Below are 23296 nucleotides of genomic sequence, written 5' to 3' on the forward strand. Positions count from 1 at the left end.
CTCTTTTGTGCCTTGAATAAACCAACCATGTGAGATATGAAGCAAGTTTTAGGATGTACTTTAGGGATTTGGTCCATCTGCAGTTTACAGGCTTTGTCTAGGTTGGCTGGGCACTCCATAATGTTTAATAAGCAATATTGCCTAGTTATAACCCCTATCAAGCACCACTTGTACAGCAATACCTTATAGCCATGGTTGGCTTTCAAGGAAGACGTATAATTTTCCAGGAAGACGTATAATTTTCTGACATAATCAAGGGTTCCAGGATCTCAGATAGAAAGATAATTTTCAGCCAACAGGTGAAAATTAACCACAAATCCTGGTCTCTGCTTTCATTCAATCTATTCAAGGTGCAAGGATGCATTAGAAACAGAAGGCACCTGTAAGTGTTTGCTCATCTTGCACTGCTTGGTAATTGCTTGCATTCAATTGCTAAGTGCTAGTTCACATGTATGTTGTTGCTAGCTGGCCCAGACTGTTTGTCTCCAGCCAGCTAAGTAGGTCTTTGGGCAGGAAACCTATGCTTCAAACCTATTGGTTGCCGCCTGTCGGCCAACCGTATAAATAGCTTCACAGCAGCTCCCTTGTTGCTTTAGTTATGTTTGACCTTCAATAAACCCTGTTGCTGTTTTGAACCTTCCGTATCGCTCAATGCCTGCAAAGAACTAGCTACATAACACTGGCGACGAAGGTGGGATATGCTGCTTCATCGTAAGAACCTGAAGTCACTAGGGGGTGAGACCAACACAGAGCCTGGTAGGGAACAGTGTTCCCCCCCCTCGGTCTGCCTAGCAAGCCATGCTGGAAACCACCCCACCCTGAGGATCAGTCCCAGGGCCTACAAAGAAGTCAGCAGCACGAGGCAACATGAGCCACGAGCCACGAAGACTTCTCAACATGGTGAAGGTCGGAAAGCTCGAAGAATTCAACGTGATGCACCCAGAAAGATGGTCGTCCTCAGGGCTTTTTTTCCTCATAGAACGCTCAGAACAGCATTCCAGGCACCTTTTTGGGGGGGGGGGGAAAGCTCCCTCTGAAAGCCTATTGCAGGGCTAGGCAATCTTGGCCCTTTTTTATGACTTGTGGACTTCAACTCCCAGAAATCCTGAGCCAGCCATGCTGAGGGGAAAGGGAGAGGTTTCCAAGCTGAGCCATGCTGGCTCAGGAATTCTGGGAGTTGAAGTCCTTGAGTCATAAAACAGCCTGCACTAGAGGAGGACATTACAATTATTTACAGGGTTACTTCTTTAGGAACTAAACTTTTAGAATGTAAAACAGCTAATTCAAAAAATCCAACAGGAAAGTACCTCACATTTTCATCTGCTTCTGTCTTTTGGAAGGTAAAATTAGATAACAAAATAATCTATTTCCTATGTTAACATCTCTGCTATGAAATCAGTAAAGAAATGGAAAGAAATGAGAAACATTTTTCTCAGTGTAATATGTCTAATTTAGCTGTTGCTAGAAAAAAAATAGTATCTTTTGTACATAGTCTTGAAAACTATTTTGAATCTAACCATCTATTACAACTAAACCACTTTAAATTAAACAATTCTTAAGAATGAAATATTCTTAATTTGGACTTTACTTTTACTGTTTGGACTGTTGTGTGTTTTGAAAAATAGATTATTTAGAATCTAGTTATGTTGCACTTCAGTCTTTAAATAATTAACCTAGTATATACATAACAATATATGATGTTTTCCATGGTGAGCTTAACATCAATAACAACATTTATTAAAAAGGCTAAAATAATTTCTGGTGGTATTATCTGTACATTAAAATTTTGTTTAGTCACAATCTTTCACTTTTCACATTCTGGAAAAGCAGTGGTCATGTATCCTAGCAAAAGATGTTACATATGTGCATAAGCGTAGTCAGTAGCATATGCCTTTTAAAAAATATCAAACATGCAAAGAAACAAAAATAAGTCCAAAATATCTGTATTACATCCAGAAATGCCAACTTTGCAACCAATATTTCTCATCCATAACTATGGCACCCTAAGGATACCTGCATACATGCAAATGCTTCTCTGGGATCAGTAACGCAGCAGGGATTGCTTTTTCCTCCCAGTAACAGATTGCTGGGAAATACCAAACATGGCCGTAAGAATTCCAATGTTTGTTACAAATTTTTCTGGATGTGATTGGAAAGAGGCCTAGAAATGCCAGCACAAATACATCACACTCGCTAAACATGCACACGCAACTAATTACAATCTTCAATTATATGTGATATATCCAGGGCTTTTTTTCCCATAGAACACTCAGAACGGCATTTCGGCACCTTTTTTTGCACACACACACACAAAAAAAAGCTGAAGGAGCCAAATTCTCCTCAAGCAGCCAGGTTGCAGAGCAGCAGAATGCATCGCAGCGACAGGCCTTCAGATGGCTCAAATTGAAGGAAATGCGATCCACACTGGCTAATTTAAAAGTGGGAGGGTAAGAAGGGCCGAGTGTGAACAGGTTGCTTAGCAACCTGCTTAAACAGTGTCTGTTACTTTCAGCTCCCAGTGCCTTGCCTTTTTTAAGTTGGGAAGTTGAAAAAAAGGCTAAAAAGAAAGCAATAGAGTGCTATCAAGAAAAATGTATAAATATAGCCAGCAGACGTTTAGGGAACCTTTGTTTTTCATACACTGTTCAAATTTTGTTTTAATGCCATGGTGATACACAATCAAATGTAGTCAGTCTTTTTTTTAATCCCAAAGCATCTGTTCATTAAATACAGTATAACAAAGTTTTGGATGATGGAATTATTTTTTATCTAAGGATAACTAATGATAACAGCTCTTAAATCTGTTGTTTTATTTTTGCACAAAAAATTGTATAATTTGCATTTGCATTCATTTACAAATAGAATATGTTGTTAAAATGTATTGGTGTTGAAATAATTAGTGCACACATATACCTAAAACCAGTTTATTGCATTTGGCAATTGTACTTAAAAAAAATCTCATTGTCAACCAATATAATTCATTTAATTTGAAATCAAGTGAAAAATTGATTTAAATTATTTTATTAAAACAAATTAATGGCAATTCTTTTATAAGAAGTTGCCTCAAACAAAATGAGTTTGACATGCCTGCTCTAAATACCGTATATACTTGAGTATAAGCCGAATTTTTCAGCCCACTTTTCGGGCTGAAAAATCCACTTCGGCTTATACTCCAGTGAACAAAAAAAAGAACTGTCCCTTCGTTCGGAACAGGCTGCTGAGAGAAGGGAGCGGCAGAGCCTTGCAGAGCTGGCGGCAGTCCAGCATTGTTTCTCCCCCTCGTGCGTGCGTGTGTGTGTCAGACCCATGGGAATGGCTGGTAGGGAAGCGGCATTCCGGCATTCCCCCCCTTCCTGTGTGTCAAGCCCACGGGGCTTGACACACAGAGAAACGCAAATGCCGGACTGCCGCCACCTTTACTAGCCATTCCTGCGGGTCTGACACACACACACACACACACACACACACACACACACACAAACCGCCGGGCTCGGCTCCTCGGCAGGAGGGGCAGCCCCCGCTGCGCCCCCCTCCCCTCCCGGCCCGCAGCGCCGTGCCGCTTCCTCCGGGCAAGTCGGGGGGGCTTGTGGGGCGAAGGCACCGGCCGGGGGGCAGGCAGGGCAGGAGGGCGGCCGCGCAGCTCAGCGCCGCCCCGAAGCCACAGCCAGCCGCCGCCGCCCGCGTCCCGCCGGAGAGAGCCTGCCCTGCGGAGCGCGCTCGCTCGCTCGCCCGCCGCCTCGCCCGGGACCAGCAGCGCCGCCCCAAAGCCACAGCCAGCCGCCGCCGCCCGTGTCCTGGCGGAGAGAGCCTGCCCTGCAGAGCGCGCTCGCCCGCTGCCTCGCCCGGGACCAGCGGCGCCGCCCCAAAGCCACAGCCAGCCGCCGCCGCCCGTGTCCCGGCGGAGAGAGCCTGCCCTGCGGAGCCCGCTCGCTCGCTCGCCCGCTGCCTTGCCCGCTCGCTTGCTCGCCCGCTGCCTCGCCTGGGACCAGCGGCGCTGCCCCAAAGCCACAGCCAGCCGCCGCCGCCCATGTCCCGGCGGAGAGAGCCTGCCCTGTGGAGCACGCTCGCTCGCTCACCCGCTGCCTCGCCCGGGACCAGCGGCGCCGTCCCAAAGCCACAGCCAGCCGCCGCCGCCCGTGTCCCGGCGGAGAGAGCCTGCCCTGTGGAGCTTGCTCGCTCACTCACTCGCCCGCCCGCTGCCTCGCTCGCTCGCCCACTGCCTCGCTTGCTCGCCCGCTGCCTCGCCCGGGACCAGCGGCGCCGCCCCAAAGCCACAGCCAGCCGCCGCCGCCCGTGTCCCGGCGGAGAGAGCCTGCCCTGCGGAGCGCGCTCACTCGCTCGCCCGCTGCCTCGCCTGCTCGCTCGCTCGCCCGCTGCCTCGCCCGGGACCAGCGGCGCCGCCCCAAAGCCACAGCCAGCCGCCGCCACCTGTGTCCTGGCGGAGAGAGCCTGCCCTGCAGAGCGCGCTCGCTTGCTCGCCCGCTGCCTCGCCCGCTCGCTCGCCCGCTGCCTCGCCCGCTCGCTCGCTCGCCCGCTGCCTCGCCCGCTCGCTCGCTCGCCCGCTGCCTCGCCCGCTCGCTCGCTCGCCCGCTGCCTCGCCCGCTCGCTCGCTCGCCCGCTGCCTCGCCCAGGACCAGCAGCGCCGCCCCAAAGCCACAGCCAGCCGCCGCCGCCCGTGTCCCAGCGGAGAGAGCCTGCCCTGCAGAGCGCGCTCACTCGCTCGCCCGCTGCCTCGCCCAGGAACAGCAGTGGCGCTGCAGTCCGGCGCCGGGCAGAGCTCAGTCACGCAGCAGCCCAGCCAGCCAGCCCGCCGGCGGGCGGACGGGCGGAGAGAAGCCCGGCCCGGAGTGGAGGGGAGGGAGCGGAGTCACCGGGGGCGCAGCCCGGGGCCCACGTGGAAACAACGCTTGACTGCCACACACACACAAACACACACACACACACGCACGAGGAGGGAAACAAGCTTGACTGAGGAGGGAAACAACGCTTGACTGCCCCCCCCCACACACACACACGCACGAGGAGGGAAACAACGCTTGACTGAGGAGGGAAACAACGCTTGACTGCCCCCCCCCACACACACACACGCACGAGGAGGGAAACAACGCTTGACTGAGGAGGGAAACAACGCTTGACTGCCGCCTCCCTAGCAGACCTCCCCATTCCTGTTAGAAATGGATCCCAGTACTTCTAATCCTGCACCAAAACAAAAACGCAGGTCATACGAAGCTGCTTTCAAACTAAAGGTTGTGTCAAGAGCAGAAAAAAGCAATAACAGTATTGCAAGTAGGGAATTTGGTGTTGATGAAAAACAAGTGAGGGAGTGGCGGAAAATGAAAGCTGACTTGGAAAAGATTCCAAAGGCAAAAAAAGCTCGACGTGGTTTAACAACTCCATATGGGGCTCTAGAGACTGAATTGCATAAATGGGTTATGGAGTGTCGTCAAAATGGTTACTGCGTAACACGCATGGGAATTCGCTTACGTGCCCTTCAAATGGCTAAAGATGACAAATTAAAAGTACCAGGCATTGAAAATTTTGTTGCGTCAGCAGGATGGTGTACTGGCTTCATGAATAGGTATGGCCTATGTTTGCGGCAAAGAACAAAGATTTCACAGAAGTTGCCAAAAGACCTTGATGAAAAAGTGATGTCATTCCATTCATTCATCATAAAACAAAGAAAGATCCATAACTATGACCTGGGAGATATTGGGAATATGGATGAAACACCTATGACCTTTGATCTTCCAAGCAACAGAACCGTGGCAAGTTTGGGAGACAAAATTGTTTTGCTCAGAACCACAGGTAATGAGAAAAACCATTTTACAGTTGTTCTGTCATGTTTGGCTAATGGAACTAAGCTGCGGCCTGTCATTATTTTTAAAAGAAAGACCTTGCCTAAAAAGGTCAAATTCCCACCACGAATTACAGTGCGCCCACATGTTAAAGGCTGGATGGATGAAGATGGAACAAAAAAGTGGCTGGAAGAAGTTTGGAATGGACGACCAGGAGCAGCCTTAAAGAAAAAACCATCATTGCTAGTTTGGGATATGTTCAGAGCCCACACATCTGATGACATAAAAACATTGGCAAAGTCTTCTCAAGTTACTTTAGCCGTTATTCCAGGTGGGCTTACATCTGTATTACAGCCCTTAGATGTGTGTTTAAATAAACCTTTCAAAGACCGTGTGCGAAAGATGTGGTGCGAATGGATGTCATCTGGTCAAGCCTGACTAACAAAAGGTGGAAATATGATGAAGCCTGACATAGAACTGATAGCAAAGTGGGTTCGTGATGCATGGGAAGAGATTCCAGAGGATATGGTGAAGCACGCCTTCAAGAAATGTGGCATAAGTAATGCTATGGATGGCAGTGAAGGCACTGCTTTGTATGAGGACAACAGCTGTGATAGTTATGACAGCGAACTCTGTGACAATGTATATGATGATAACCTCACACCAGCTACAGCTGAAGCTCTGTTTGGAGATACAGATGAGGAGGAGGAATCCAGTTTTGAAGGATTTTGATGCTTGTGTTTTAGCTTGGTTGCTTATTGAGTTAAGGTTTTTGTACATTTAAAGTTATTGTTAATACTTTAATGTTATATATTGTTTTTGTTGAATATACTGATAATATATTGTTTTTGTTGACCCTCTTTTCCACATGCCTCAATTAAAGCAATTTTATTGTTATCTACCTGTATTTTTATTTTTGAAATTTACCGTGAGCTGCTGCATTTCCCAGCCTCGGCTTATACTCGAGTCAATAACTTTTTTCAGTTTTTTGGGGTAAAATTAGGGGTCTCGGCTTATACTCGAGTCGGCTTATACTCAAGTATATACGGGTAGTTGAATGCTCCAAAATAAATTCTAGACCAGGCCTGTACATGCAGCCTACCAAGCACCCTTGGACAGAGCACAGACTTTTTTTTTAAAAAAAGTAATAAAATCACCACCACTGCCCTGAAAGTCATGTTGCCTAGTGCCTCCATGGCTTACCATGACCACGAGCTCCAACACTGTAGATGCTCCTCTAGTCACCAAATCATTGATTAGCCCACCAGCATTCCTTTGCAGACCACAAAGATTTTTAATTTATCAGTGTGGGCTTTTCCCTTCTACAAGTTGCACAGAACTCTTCTAGATTTTCCTCTTGCCTTTCCGAGTTAACTCCTTGGTCTGTCATTGAGCAAGAATTGACTTTGTAGGGAAGCATATTATCATCTGATGTATATTTAACATATGTTCTACCTTTATTTACTGATTATATAATATTTGCATGCAATCCACATGGCGAGGTTTGGGGCAACTTACAATATTTTTAAAATCATAAGATTAAAACATAAAAGCAGGGCTTTTTTTCTCATAGAATGCTCAGAATGGCGTTCCAGCACCCTTTTTTGCACAAAAAAAAGACTTTTGCACAAGCTATGCTACTCCCTCTATTGGCTTTCGAAAGCCAATAGGAATTGCTGCTGAGCGTGCCAAAAGACCTGGCCAGCAAATGTTGCACTGGCAAGTTGTCTGGAGCGAAGGTGAGTTGGCAGGAACTTTGCATGCCTCCCTGCTGCCCAGCTACACCATCTCAACTAGGTAAGTCAAAGAGGACAAGGAATGGGAGATGGGTTCTGCAGAGTCCATGTGCACTCCTTCCTTGTGCTCACCCATGTCAGCCAGGCTGGTGGCCTACCTGGTGCTGGACCTGCGCCACCATCACCTCGCCCTGCATCGCCTGGCACACACCGCCGCTGCCGCCCGCCCCGCACAGCCCCGCCATATAGAGCGGGCCCCGCTGCTCCCACAGCACCAGCCGCGCTGGCTCCAGCCCCAGGGGGCAGCCCACCAACACCCCTTGCACCTGTCACCACAGCACCCACCCCCACCCCACCCCGCCTCCTGCGCCCTCCAAGTTGAGAGTTCCGGCACCTTTTTTTTTTAGAAAAAAAGCACTGGTCATCCTACTTTTCCCGCGTAGAGAACTACCTACAAGCAAATCAAGTCAGCGACGGTGGGCTGAAGGCTGCATATGCGGCCCAGCCACCTTCGATATCGCAGAGAACTTGGTCGCCCTGGTGCTGTTGGAAACCGTCACATATATGGACCTAAAGAAGAAGCTGTGTGACCATTTCGAACCAAAGCTTTCAGTGATAGCGTGGAGGCATGCCTTCGAACAACACGAACAACAACACAGCAAGTACCAGACCATCTTATTTGTCTCATGAGAAGCCTATATGCAGATCAATAAGCAACAGTGAGAACTGGACACAGAACCACTGATTGGTTCAAAAGTGAGAAAGGAGTCCAGCAAGGCTGTATACTGTCGCCCTGCCTGTTTAGCTTATATGCAGAGCACATCATGAGAAAGGCAGGGCTAGATGAATCAAAAGTTGGAATTAAGATTGCCGGAAGAAATATCAACAACCTAAGATATGCAGTTGATACCACTCTAATGGCAGAAAGTGAAGAGGAACTAAAGAGCCTGTTGTTGCGGATGAAGAAAGAGAGTGCAAAAGTTAGCTTGAAACTTAACATTAAGAAAACCAAGATCATGACATCCGGCCCTCTCAATTCCTGGCAAATAGATGGGGAAGAAATGGGGGTAGTGACAATTTTTATTTTCCTGGGCTCCAAGATCACTGCAGACAGGGACTGCAGCCAAGAAATTAAAAGACGCTTGCTCCTGGGGAGGAAAGCTATGGCAAATCTAGACAGCATACTAAAAAGCAGAGAAATCACCCTGCCAACAAAATTGCGTTATAGTCAAGGCTATGGTCTTCCCAGTTTCAATGTATGGCTGTGAAAGTTGGACCATAAGAAAGGCTGAGTGCCAAAGAATTGAGGCCTTTGAACTATGGTGCTGGAGAAGACTCCTGTGAGTCCCTTGGACTGCAAGGCGATCAAACCGGTCAGTCCTAGAGGAGATCAACCCTGACTGCTCTTTAGAAGGCCAGATCCTGAAGCTGAAACTCAAATACTTTGGCCACCTAATGAGAAGGAAGAACTCACTGGAGAAGAGTCTAATGCTGGGAAAGGTTGAGGGCAAGAGAAGAAGGGGACGACAGAGAATGAGGTGGCTGGATGGAGTCACTGAAGCAGTAGGCGTGAGCCTAGATGGACTCCAGAAGATGGTAGAGGACAGGAAGGCCTGGAGGAATGTTGTCCATGGGGTCGCGATGGATTGGATATGACTTTGCAACTAACAACAAAAAATTTAATCAAGTGATGATTATGTGATCAATTAATTTTATCCCACTTAATAAGGCAGCAGATATTTTAAAAGCCTCTGCAATAATTATTTGTAATTAAAATGATAGTATACTACTAAACACAACCTTTAGTAGGGGCAATACATCACTTGTAGTCAGAATTCTTAGCTGATTTGTTGAAGAAGGCTCTTAATTCACCTTTAAAGCTGAGTCACAGCGACAGTCTTCACACAATACATTAGCCTTTATAGAATGAACCATAGCTTATTGGAATCAGTGACATCCTAGAGTTAATAGGTCTGCATAAAACCGAACCACAATTTAACCAATCACTTTTCAGCCAAGCACATGGAGGAAAGTCAGTTGAAATAACACATCTTGCTAAATTCCAACTCCACAATCTACATTAGGATTTAAAATGTGTGAAATTGACCATTCTGTAGTGGCAAAAAAAAAAAAACTGGTTAGGAAACTTGGTTGGGGCATCCACTCATGGCCCTACCCTCTAATTCCCATTTCCTGGCTGGAGCACCAAAAAAAGTCTTGTGACACTATAAACACTAATTTATTACAGGTAGTCCTTGACTTACAACCACAACCAACATTTCTGTAGTCGAGAAATTTGTTAAGTGAGTTTTGCCCCATTTTACAATCTTTCTTGCCAAAGTTATTAAGTGAATCGCTGCAGTTGATAAGTTAGTAACATGGCTGTTAAGTGAATCTGGCTTCCCCATTGACTTTGCTTGTCACAAGGTTGCAAAAGGGGATCACATGACTCTGGGACTCGGCAATAGTCTTAAGCAGGGGGTCTTCAAACTTGGCCCTTTTATGACTTGTGGACTCCAACTGCCAGAATCCCTCAGCCAGCATGCCTGGCTGAGGAGTTCTGGGAGTTGAAGTCCACAAGTCATAAAAGGGCCAAGTTTGAAGACCCCTGGTCTTAAGTATGAACCAGTTGGCAAGCATCCAAATTTTGATCACATGATCATGGGGAATGCTGCAAAGGTCGTAACTGTGAAAAAAACCGGTCGCGTCACTTTTTTCAGTGTTGTAACTTTGAACGGTCACTAAATGCGCTGCTGTTAAGTCGAGGACTACCTGTATAGTCTCTCACTGAGGTTTCTGAGCGCTATTGCTGTACTCTGCACATGCCTACAAAAACCTTTTGGATTTATGCCTGCTTGCCCATCCTGCTCAGGAAGCCCGACTACTACTATGGACAGTAGGCATGCCCGTGGGTGTACACGCGTATACACAAACACACACACATGAACAGTAAACACACCCTAAAAAGTGAATGGCTCGCTAGGCCTGCGCTACGACCCTGCCCTTTCAGTTTGCTTAAGCCAGGGGTCTTCAAACTTGGCCCTTTTATGACTTGTGGACTTCAACTCCCAGAATTCCTCAGCCAGCAAAGCTGGCTGAGGAATTCTGGGAGTTGAAGTCCACAAGTCATAAAAGGGCCAAGTTTGAAGACCCCTGGCTTAAGCCCAAGAGGGAATGCGCGAGGGGGATCTCGGGCTAAGAGCTCCATCCCTCCTCGCTGGAGCCAAGAGGACCGCCAAGTGACCCCGCTGCCTCGCTTTCTCTACCCCCCTCCGCCTCTCTCTCTCTCTCTCGCCTCAGCTCCCTTGCGCCTGTCACCGGGGAGGCGGTGCCTCGCGCAGACCCGCCCACCGGCGGGCTGGGCCGCCTCGGCGCTTCTGTTGGTCCCCGTCGCGCGTCTCCCTCGCGCTGCCGCCTGGCTCGCGCTGCCAGTGACGAGACAGGGCGAGCCTGGGCACCGTCCGGGCTGAGAGGAAGGAGCCGCCGGCGCTCGCCACGCCGCCCGCCCGGTCTGCCTTATGCCATGCCACGCCGTGCCGTGCCGTGAGTTACCGCAGGTGAGGTAAGCCCGAGGCTGCTTTCCCTGGCCGCCAGCGTTTGACAGGCAACCGCAGCCGCCTGGTGCAGTAGCGGCAGCAGGAGCCCGGGCTGAGGCTCCTCGAACCGCCCGCCTCCTTCCTTCCCTCCCTCCCTCCTCTCTCTCGGGCTGCTGGGAGGAGGAGACCTTCGGCCTCGGAGGCAGCGGAGTCTGTCTGGGCCTAGGGCTGCCGGGGCGAGGGAGCCAGCCAGCCCGCCAGCCTCTCCGGGGAGTCCACATGGCAGGCTGCGCAGGCAAGGTGAGCCCGAGCGGTCGGCATCCGCGGCGGGTCGAGGGTTTGTTTGGCCGGGGCCGCGGTTTGGAGGGGGAGAAGCCGGTGAGTTGCAGAATCGCGCTTGACAAGCCGGGACCGCATTCCGGGAGCGGAGCTCTTTCCCGCCCCCGGGGACCTTTTGTCTGGACGGCGGGGCGAGGGGAGCGCGTGCCTCTGAGCCGGAGAAGAGCGCGGGTCCCTGGCCGTTCGCGCCTGGCTTTGCCAGGAGGAGGAGGAGGAGGAGGAGGAGGAGGGCGCTGCACCCTCCTCGCCTCGGGACTGGTGGCACCTGAAGCGGGTCTGAGCTTCCGCCTTAGGCTGGTCCCTTCCCTGGCGACGCTTCGGGTGCGGCGAGACTTTGAGCCGACTTTCGGCGAGTGCGGGAAGCCGGGCAGGGTGCTAGTTGTTTACATTGCTGAGAAACTTACTCCCGGCAGCTCTTTTAGCCCGGGAACTTTTTTTTCCTCCCCTCTTCAGTTTTTACAGGCTTAAGAAAGAAGGTGGCGTGCTATCTCCTCCTCCTCCTCCTGTTCTCTCTCTTTCTTCTCCCTCCCTCCCTCTCTCTTCCTTCCTCTTCCTCCTTTCCTTTTCTTTCTCTCTCTCTCTCCCTCTCTCTACCCCTTTCCCTCCTCCCTCTCTCTCTCTTTCTCCCTCCCTCCCTCCCCCCTCTCTGTTTCTCTCTAGCTCCCGCCCCTCCGCCTCCCGGTATGGAGTAACCTAACTGCCAGATGCGTCGTATGTTAGGAAGTAGCCAATGTAAGAAAGGTGGAGTTGTGACACTTGTCAGGGAAGGAAATCTGTGAAGAGAGAGGGATTTGGGGTTTGGGGTTTCAGCTGAGGGGGATGGTGGTTAAGTAAAGAGATGCCTTTATAAATGGAGCTCTCTAAACAGAGCAGCAGAGAAGTTTTGGTGGAAGAGGTTGGGCATGAATTTCTCTAGGAAAGCTTTGTAAAAGAAGAGCCCTGTTAATTCTGCTGACTGCCAGGTGTTTGAATCAGTCTTCCACCCTTCCGAAGTCAGTAAAATGAGGACCCAGATTGTTGGGGGCAGTAGGCTGACTCTGTACATTGCTTAGAGAGGGCTGTAAAGCCTGCCAAGTAGTATCTAAGTGCTATTGCTATTAAAGTACCCTTGCAAAAACAGGAATCTTGGTAACATCTTTTCTGACAAACAAATCTAGGAAAGCAGTTTTCTTTATCTGGTGCTCCCAAGGATGTGTTCAGCTGTAGCCCCCCCCCCCAATGCCTAGTAAGGGAATGTCATTATCTACTAGAACACAACTGATAGCAGCAGTTTAAATTTTGGCTAAACTTATCTCTCAGTATGAAAAATTAAATTGGTGAAGGAGAACGGAATGGCTTTTTCTAATACTTGGTACTGCACAGATTGGTACTGTACTTGACTCAATTGCCACATGTTTGTTTTTTCCTAAGAAGGGGACTTGCCGACTGGCTCATTCTTTGGGGATAAGAAAAGTAGTTTTCGTAGAGAGGCTCTCAGGGGAGCAATTTATTTTTACATTGGACTCTGCTGTAGTTGAAATTTACAGGCAAATAGTCTGGGGACTTTCAGCTACAAGAAGAGCACAGTCTGTGCACTGTATTAAATTGATCTGGGTTGCCACTGAGTGATTCTGTGTTTTGTTTTGTTTTTAAACCAAAGTGGTGTTCAGAAGGTGAACTCCACCCACAGAAAGGGATTGTGAAGATCTTAAGGCAATTCTCCAATCTGACTGCTCTTGAAATTTGAGTCGGATTCTGATCTGTTCAGGTTTTACAAGCATTAGAAAGTTTACTGATTAGCTCTGGCATAAATGTCATACAGGGACACGGTGGCTCAGTGGGTTAGGACGCTGAGCTTGTTGACCAGAAGGTCGGCAGTTTGGTGGGTCAAATCCCGAGTGCCGCGTAGCAGAGTGAGTACCTGTTACTCGTCCCAGCTTCTGCCAACCTAGCAGTTCGAAAGGACGTAAAAATGCAAGTAGAAAAATAGGGACCACTACGGTGGGAAGGTAACAGTGTTCCGTGCGCCTTTGGCGTCTAGTCATGCCGGCCACATGACCACGGAGACGTCCTCGGAAAAGCGCTGGCTCTTCGGCTTTGAAACGGAGATGAGCACCGGCCCCTAGAGTCTGAAATGACTAGCATGCATGTGCGGGGGAACCTTTACCTTTACCTAAATGTCATACAAGACATAGTACTCTGACTTGGATTGATTTTGGAAAGGTTAAGCAGTGGTGGACCTAGATTGGGGACCATTAGGAAATCCCAAAGCTGTTTAAAAAGGAAGAAGGCAGTAGCAAATACCTTCCACAAAGTTGCCAAGAAAATTGTATGGGTACGTCCATGAAGACACTGGCAGTTGAGTTAGACCTGAAGGATAGCATAACTTCTAAAAGAGCTTATTAGGGTTTGATCTTCTGAAATCTTAAGGTGACAGAATAAGATGGGATGTTACCAAGTTTGAAGTGCTGTGGACGAAGGTAATTCAAAGTCAGCTAAAAGGCAAGATTTTTTTTTTCTTGGATGTTTGCTTAAAATTTTATTTTTGTTTTCTGGAACTAGGCCAGATGTTTAACTTCCATGAAAAAAACACAGAAGATCAAATGTATTTCTTCAAATTATCTTTTAATATACATTTCAGAATATACATTTATCTGAATACTTTAGCACTTGTTAAAAGTGCTTATTAAAGCATTTAAATGCTTTAGCATTTATCAGAATGCTTTTTACAGCAAGCATGTAGTTTATAATGATTGATTTTTTACGGTATGTAAATTCAGGTTGAAATTCTTTTACAAGCACAGCAATCAGGAAACATTGTATCTTCAAAATGTGTTAATAATAAACCAAAACTAACATTTCCACAACATCAGTAGGACAATATGCTCTTGAACAATTTCCCAAATTCCATTATAATATCTGCCTTTCAGCTACTTTCTACCGTACAAGATAATGTAGAAATCAGATTTAGATTTGCACAATTAACTGTAACCTTTGCTTGAATGTTAACTTTCATGGAGCCTTGTAACCTGAGCCTCCTGAAACATTTATTTTTGTGTCTTAGGGTGAGTGTTGACCCCTGGTGATCACTGGACAAGCCCTTGCAGGCTTCTTGGCAAGGTTTTTCAGAAATGATTTGCCCTTGTCTATTTTCTAGGGCTGAAAGAGAGTGACTGGCCTAAGGTCACCCAACGGGCTTCATATCTAAGGCAGGACTAGAACTCAATCTCCTGGTTTCTACCCTGGTGCCTTATCCATTACACCAACCTGGCTCTCCTGAAGCATTGAAGAAATGTTTAAAATAATTATTTCAATGTATTTCAGTGTGTGTTAATCTGCATAGGATTAGAGTTTTGCAATTATACATTGCTAAACCAGCATGTAATATGAATTGTTTTTAGTCAACAACGAACTCCCTTTCATCTCTCTTGAGATAAGTTTAATACTAAGGAGGTGTTTACATAATATGCTAGGTCTGGTTTGTTCAGTTATGGATTATTAAATAAACCACAGCTTGCTGTGTTTGTCCAACTATAAACTATAATCCATCTTTGTAAACCGGTGTCTGAATTTGAATTCTTCACCTCTATTGTGGAATTCATGCATTAGTCTAAGGCAGGCATGTCAAACTGCCAGATGCGTCATGCCAAAACCGTGCCCACCCCATTGCCGGCAATGGGGAAAAAGTCGTGTGACATCATGTGATGTCGCAAGTTTGACATGCCTGGTCTTAAGGCCTCAGTCCCCAGACTGCACTGTGGTGCCATGGAGCACCTCAATAAGCTCACAGCAGTGCTGTGGGATGTTTTAGATTTTCAGGCAAAGCACAATGATTCCCAACATCTGTCAGATACTGTATAAATTACCAGCTCACAGTAATTCACAGTTTTGGCCTAGGCATTGTGAAAGAATTATTGAAATAGGGCACCGTGAACTAAGCATCTGTGAATGTCTGCTCTAAAGCATGGTTCATTTGAACATAATATACTGAACAGACCACAACAGACTGAGTATGTGGTCCACAAACTATTACTTATAAACTTTAGCTTTGGTTATACAACCACCAAAATTAAACAGCTATTTTATGGCTTAGGATTTATGAATTCTGTCTAATTATGCTGAACCTGCTTTGGGTTCCAGCTATTATTCTTGTAATCTGGCACTGGAAGATCTTTCAAAGAACGTTAAAGGTAGCCAGATTGGTTTATTCTGATGAGTCAAATCATGCTCTGTTGTGTTGTATAAGTGCTGGTTGTCTTTTGGCTAAATATATTGTGTCGTGGTAAAGACGTTGGACTACCACTAGGAAAATTTAGACTGAAGTTCACTCTCTGCCATGAAAACTCAGAGGGAGGTTTCTGTGGCTCAATTTACTTTGTAGAACTATTGCAGATAAATATTGGAAATAAGGTGAAGGGAGATGTCTTTGAAAGTTATCTTGAGGATTTGGAGAAAAGTAGGTATGTGAATCTAAAACACAAATTTAAATAATGGCATACTTTTGTGTGCACATCTTAGTTTTATTAAATTGCAACTTGTTGAAGAAAAACCTCATCACTCAAAAAGACTTCACTATTGTTTGATTTTTGCAGTAATGCCCGCTATATAAAGGTAAGTACAGAGCTCAGCCTATTAACCCATGTTGAGCTGAACCAAGCTATTCAGTCTGGTTGGATTTACACAACAGACTGAACTGAAAACTAGCTGATCACATTTCAGCTTTGCATTTTGTGTGAACCCAGCCTGGATCAAGTCTGTAGCTATTATTGCTGGGGAAAATACAGTGTTATTGTCAGGAGCGGGGACACTTATAGGAGAATGCCAGGGTGTAAGTGGGTTACTTTCCTATGAGAATAGAATTTTCCTGGTGAAACTGTATCCTAAGATGCATGATGGAGAGAAATAGAGCAGACTTCTGTGTATCTCTTTCCAGGGAGTACTTTTTCTACACAAACATCCATTCATCAAGAACATTCTCTGTAAAGCCATCTAGGCTGTCCCTGTTCATAGTTTCTCCTCAGCCCAGCCCTGCAGTAAGCAAGGCCTTATGACATAGCAAGAACAGCCAGCATTACTGGATTATGTCATGCTTCCTGGGCATCAGCTGCTTGTTTTGGAGCAAAACTACAAAGGCGTGATCTTTGTTCCAGATACCATTCAGGCCTAAGCATTTCTAGAAGGGCACCTTTCCATAATAATGCAGTAAGATTAATTTCTTGGCAAGTATCATAACCTGAGAAGGATTTTTTTTTTAAAAAAAGCAAAAGTAAAGCTGCAACAGGTGCATTTTTGTGTAAAGCTGTGGGTGTAATAAGGAAAGTGACTTGCTCTCAGTTTGCAGGTGTTGTACATCTTACATTATGGCTTTGTCAGAGCTAAACAATACGTTATGAAAACATGATGTGCATCAGTATCTTTGCTCCCTGTGAGACCAGTTAAGCATAAGAGAACATAGATTTGTCTTTTCGTCAACTGAGTTTAGATGTATGACTGGAGTAATGGCTGAAAAAGAAGCCTTACGATTTCCATTAATTTGATTACAGGGTGCTGGTTGGCTTGCTTGCGTCAAAAGTATTAGCTGCTGTGCCTGAAAATATAAATGTATACTCCTGCTTCCTCCTAGATTAATTGATAAAAAAAATCTTCTCCTTCTTTTCAAGAGAAGAGAATGTAATGGATTTGTTTCCAGGTAAACTTGCATTGCTGAAATGAGCTCTTGGGATTTTAATGATCATTTTTGACTTTGATAGGAGGAAGAGCCTTGCCAAGCTCCCTTCCTTTCTTCCCCCATACAAAGTTATCTTGCAAAAGACTGAGTATTCATTGTTGGGAAAGATCTGGACATTAAATTCTGATTTTTGACTAGACAGAACCATAATATTAACTCTTATCCTCCATTCACTTCAATAATGACTTCATTAAATAACAACGAAAGGTGTACTAAATTTTGAAACAGCTGTTTGACCTTAGCAAAAAAAAGTTCTGACCTTGAAACTGTCCTGCTTTGCAGTAAGGTTAGAATTGCCTTTTAAAAATACACAATTCAGATACCTTGCTTCTGTTCTAAGGACTAAAAATTTTACATATTTCCAAAACGATAACAAAAAAAACCAGCTTCAACAGTGCTTCTTGCAATTTGGAGGCATTGATGTAATTCATTTTTGAATATTACATTTGTTTCTTACTAACTCCAGAATAGTTCTCTGTTTAGGATTTGGTAACCCTAGTCTTTCTGTATGCTTTACAATTAGCTTGTACTTGAACTGTGGGAAGATATATAAATTGTACCTGCACCTGTCATTTACATAGTAATAATTAGTTTACATTTGCCTTAGGATTGAACAGGTGATAAATCCACGGCCTTGCTGAATGCCTTTGCTGTGCTTTTTGAAATGAACCATTGTATAGAACTTTTTTTGTGCTTCCTACCTAGTTATGATGGTGAGATTTGTACGGATCAGAAGCAGTTTCTGATTCAGTACTAACTTTGTGACTGTGTAGCTTTCAAATACAGTGATGTGATTCTGAAAAGACCTTGAAGATCTAAGGCTATCTGCGGAGCGGCTCAAATTGATTACACTAACACTATTGTTAGTGTTTATTGATTGCATTATTGTTGTGTCTCCTGCTGTTTAAATTTATTGATAACATGCTGAGGATGGCACTTTTTGTAACTTTTCAGCACAGCCTCCACATGCAGAATGCGGCATGTAAAATGATCAGTTTCTTGTTTTGGGCAAGAAACACTTGAAATGGAATTTGTTCCTGTACATTATTTGGTGTGCCTTTTTTTTTCTTCAAGAGAACTTTAAACACTTTGCATGAAGTGACTGCGAAAGCAGATAATAAAATAGTAGTGTTTCTGTTTGAAATGTAGCAGATATAATTGTATAACTGGTCTTACCAGCTTCCTTTCTCTGCATTTTCTGTCCTTAGTATAAAGTTTGAATACTAACAATTTCATTTGAGTCTTCACTCCTAGAAAAAAATTATTTATTTTTAGAAAGTGAACCAAGTGATGTTGAACTTTATGGCTTTTTGAGGCATACTTTCTTTTACAGTTGCTGTCACAATATAAGAGCTCCACCTAAGAACTATATCTAGAAATGCAGCTTTGCCATGTTTCTTCCTTTAGATGAAATAAACATACATTTGTATGTACTTACTAAGCCAAATGACTTATGGGAGATTATGGAGCCCCTTGGGAGGTCATGGAAGTTTTAAGACAGCCCTAGTGAATACATGAATGAATGAACCTTTATTGTCAAACTACAACCATGTATACATTGAGATTGGCTGAGCCTCCCTTCGTGCCCCCACCCCCCAGCTTATAGTGACACAAACCCTCCATCTTATTACACCATGTGAACTAATTGCACAACACACCAGCCTCGCAAGTCAATTATGCATAAAGTTTATAAAAATTATTTCCCGTTCAAAAGCCTAACAGCCCATGGATAAAAGCTGTTTTTCAGCCTGATGGTGCGGCTGGCTATACTCCTGTATCTCCTACCCAATGGTAGGAGAGTAACCGTCCAGGGTGTGAGTCATCCCTGAGAATTTTCCTCACTCTTCCAAGGCAGCGAGCCCTGGCAATGTCATCCAGTGGTGTCAGGGGACAGCCCACAGTGTCTTGTGCTTGCTCACCACCCTCTGTAATGCCTTCCTATCCGTGGCTGTCAGACCAGCATACATTTAATTTATTGAGATTACATGAATGATTGACACTGTACTGATCTTTGTATACCTGGAGTCCTCCTGTCTGGGACCATCATTGACTCCCTGCAGATGTGTTGGGACTGCATGTTCTGTATAACTAACACCAAATGGTCACAGTGAGAGAGGCAATGTAATTAACCACACTTTCACATCTTTAATTATCATTTCAATGTTAAGTTCTTGAAATTTCCTATCTATGAAATAATACTGCTCCACAGCTGCAAACTCAGCCTCAGTAAAACTTTTATGGAACTCCATGAGATAGGCTCATAGGTCTGGAAAGGACCTCAGAGGTCTTCTAGTCCAACCCCTGCCCAGGGAAGGAGGAGTCCAGGGGTCTTCAAACTCGGCCCTTTTATGACTCATAGATTTCAACTCCCAGAATTCCTCAGCCAGCATGCCTGGCTAAGAAATTCTGGGAGTTGAAGTCCATGAGTCATAAAAGGGCCGAGTTTGAAGACCTCTGCCTTATACCATCCCAGGCAAATGGCTATCCAATATTTTCTTGAAAACCTCCAGTAATGGAGCACCCACAACTCCAGGAGGCAAGCTGTTTCACTGATTAGCCATTCCCACTGTCAGATATTCCTCCTTATTTCCAGGTTGGCTTTCCCTCTAATGAGCTTCCACCCATTGCTTCTTGTCCTACCATAAATGCTATGGAAAATAAATTGACCCCTCTTCCATGTGACAGCCCTTCAGGTATCGTGTCTCCCTTAAGCCTTCCTTTCATAGCTAGTTCCCTTAGCTATTTGTCACACAATTTAGCCTCCAGGTCCTTTATCATCTTTGTTGCTCTTCTCTGCACTCTTTCTAAGGCCTCGGCCTTTTTTGTATTGTGGCAACCAGAACTGGATGCAGCATTCAAAATGTGGCCTTGCTAGTGCAGTATGGAGCAGTACTATCAATTCCCATGAACAATGGTATCATTCTGTTAATGCAGCCTAGGAGCCTGAGTTGGCTTTTTTTTTTTTTTGGCAATTTAGTCCTGCATTTGGTCTCTTTGCACAGAAGCATATTACCGCCTTTCCCTTTTGAGGATGAATCATCTTCTTTTCTTGTGAAATATTGCAGCTATAATCTTGAAACAGGGTCTGAACTGATCCAGCATAAAATATTGAACTGCAAAATGTGTCTTGCCGAAGAAGCTTTCAAAAAGAGAAAATGTCGATCTTGTATGCCATGTTCTAAATATTGACGTGGTCATCTTAGTGCAGACATGTCAAACACAAGGCCCGGGGGCCAGATCCGGCCCGCGAAGTGCTTTCATGTGGCCCGCGAAGCCATCCTGGAAACAGTGAGGGAACAGCCCCCACTGCCTTGGCCCTGGCCCAGAGACCCTCAGATCTGTCCCCCTCCTGCCCAGGCCCCCATAGGCACCCTTGATGCGAACGATGTAGAGCTGGCCACGCCCACCCAGTAGGCCATACGCACTCTAGCCACGCCCACCCAGTAGGCCATGCCCACCCTGGCCATACCCACCCGGCCCCTTGAGGGCAACCGCAATGCTGATGCGGCCCTCAGTGAAATTGAGTTTGACACCCCTGTCTTAGTGCTCCTTTAGGAAACAGAGGCAACTGCTTGTTTATTGCCTCAAATATAAAAATATAGAAGCCTTCTTTTGAACACTTTACAATCAAACAACAGTACAGCATTTCAGGTATGCTAAAGGAGATAGAAACTAACCATGCCATTTGTCACTGATACAGTTAAGTGTGATAGTTTAAGCTTTTATAAGCTCTTTTTGGGGGTCAAAAGAAATAGGGATTCAGAGAGAGAGAAATGTTCTTTTGAAAATAGCTTTAGACTCTCCGTTTATGCTTGAAGGGTTTATATGACTGATGATCAGGAAAAGGTAACCCGTTGCTTCCATATGTTTGTATCTTCTATACATTTTTGACATTAGCCATGTTACTTAAAGCTAATGAAAGTTATACATCCAAAATGGTTTGCTATAGATAAATGATTGTAGGATCCTTGGTGCTCTCTGAGCTTGGTTGTTTTCTTGCAGGCATTTCATTATCCAATTAGGTAACATCATCATGCTACCACAGATGATGTTGCCTATTTGGGTAATGAAACGTCTGCAAGGAAACAACCAAGCTCGGAGAGCACCAACAGCCCCACAGTTGAACCCTGAGCTACAAGTATTCTCTTCCATTAATAATTGGCTACAAAATGAAATGGTATCCAAACTGAAAGAAATCTATAGAAATGTTAAAAAATTCCAAGTGGAGAACAAGCATCTGAGAAACAATGCATTTTTTTTCCAGAAAACGTATCTATATTTTTAGTGTGGTTCCAATTTAAATACAGTTTTGCAAATACTGCCATCTTGTGTGTAACGTTTGTCCTGTCACTTCGTACCATTGTCCTTTCTTGAATAAGTGGTAAACAAAAGATTGTGTGAAATATAAACCCAAACATCTAGGTCTCAATCTTTTAATTGTGAACTTTAAAAAAAAAGAACCTGGTCGACATGAGTCATTAAGGCTCTCCTGTTGAAGGCTCCTCCTTCAGTTTTTTAAAATGGTGTGCTTTTATCTTATTTAGGCGGGGTAGTTTCAACAGAGTTGCTTAATTCTGTCCTTCCTTCCATGTTGTTTTAATCTTCTATGGTATTATTTACTTCTGCAGAAACCTGAAAGCATTGCTCCGCAGCAGGAAGTAAGTGCATTTTAATCATGGAGCAAGCAAGCAAGTTGCCTAGCTTTGCTAGAATTACTGAAATTAGACCAAAGTAGTAAAAGCCTGAGTCATAGACTTAACCATGATACTTTAGATTGGAAGTAAGGAAAGCCGCATTTAAAGACTTTCCTGATAAGTAAAACAAAAAAATACTTTATTGTTGGCTTGGCCCCTGTTAATGATCCTAATTCTTTATTTGCCTTGAACTATTTTTTTATTAAAGGTGACTCCACATATGTAATCTAAAGTGGTCCAAGCAGTTTGCTGCCTTGACAGAACAAACCTGATTAGATAATAAAATCTGCACCAAAGGCTTTAGAGCAGGGGTCTTCAAACTTGGCCCTTTTATGACTTGTGGACCGACTCCCAGAATTCCTCAGCCAGCCATGCTGGCTGAGGAATTCTGGGAGTTGAAGTCCACAAGTCATAAAAGGGCCAAGTTTGAAGACCCCTGCTTTTAGAGCATCGTTTCTCAGCCATTATTCAACCTGAGCCAAAGCTAGTTGGGGAATTATGGAAGTTGAAGAGCACACATCTTAAAATTGCTAAGATTGAGAAACACTGCTTTAGAGTTTTCAAGATTTTACATGGGTATCTTCAGAGATGTTGGGACTTTGCTTCAGGTTTGCACTCACAAGAACAATAATCCCCACCCATCCTAATATGCACAAAGTATATCTTAAAGTAGTCATTTTTAGAGATCCTTTTCTGTTTATTGGTTTTAAATAAAGAGAGGAAGGTGTGATGGGAGCCTCTGGAAGAAACATGGTTTCGTATTAATACTGAGTCAATAAAACATTTCTTTAAAAAATTCATTTAACAGTTGAGAATATTATTTGTTTTTAATTCACTGTTTACAGGATATACAGTATATCTAGTACAGATTGGATCAGAGAAATAATTTATATTTCATAATTTGTATATATGTAGGAAAGGCATCATTTGGTAACTAACTTTCCATAAGGTATTCCATAAGATATTTATTTATTCCATAAATAAAAACTTGAGAATACAACCATGGTAAACCTTATTTAGGTATTAAATTTATATGTCACCCATTTCCCCGATAAGTTGTTCCTTCTCTGCATAAAATAAGAGAAGTATGCCATATAATTTACTTGTCTTCTGTTCAGTTATAATTGTTAGTTTTGCATTTTGAGAGTTAGGGCCTCTCTTTTCCTATACTTTTATTGTTGTTAGTCTTAAAGCAGTGGTATGGGTTTGATCAGCAGATTTTGGACCTTTATTAAAATAATTATATTTATCTTTTCAAAAGTGTAAGTTTAGAACATGAAACATGCCTCCTTAGAATCTACAGAGCATTTCCAAGCTTTCCATATTCAGTTCATCTTGTTTTTAAACTGTTTGCTAACGAGTGAAAAGTACTGGTCATGTGGCGTAAGGTGAAGAAATATACAGCTTACATTTATTCATACAGTATTTATGATTACTTTATCTCATCATTTATGATGGTGCTTCATCTCAGCAGATAAGAATACCTCGG

The 23296-nt window shown here is 44.7% G+C and overlaps 1 protein-coding gene across 3 annotated transcripts in view; it reads left to right on the plus strand.

Moving 5' to 3' along the window:
• Positions 1–10892: 10892 nt before the first annotated feature.
• Positions 10893–23296, plus strand: part of TEX2 (testis expressed 2) — a 102198-nt gene continuing 89794 nt past the window's right edge. The window contains exon 1 of one of the 3 annotated variants that reach the window (XM_083355436.1): positions 10893–11088. The gene's annotated coding sequence lies outside the window, so the exon portion shown is untranslated. Of the gene's footprint in view, positions 11094–11244; positions 11368–23296 lie in introns of those variants that run through there. The other 2 variants (XM_083355435.1, XM_083355437.1) reach the window with 2 other exon arrangements.

The sequence above is a fragment of the Vipera ursinii genome, assembly GCF_947247035.1.
Source record: "Vipera ursinii genome assembly, chromosome: 2".
NCBI classification, from domain to species: domain Eukaryota; kingdom Metazoa; phylum Chordata; class Lepidosauria; order Squamata; family Viperidae; genus Vipera; species Vipera ursinii.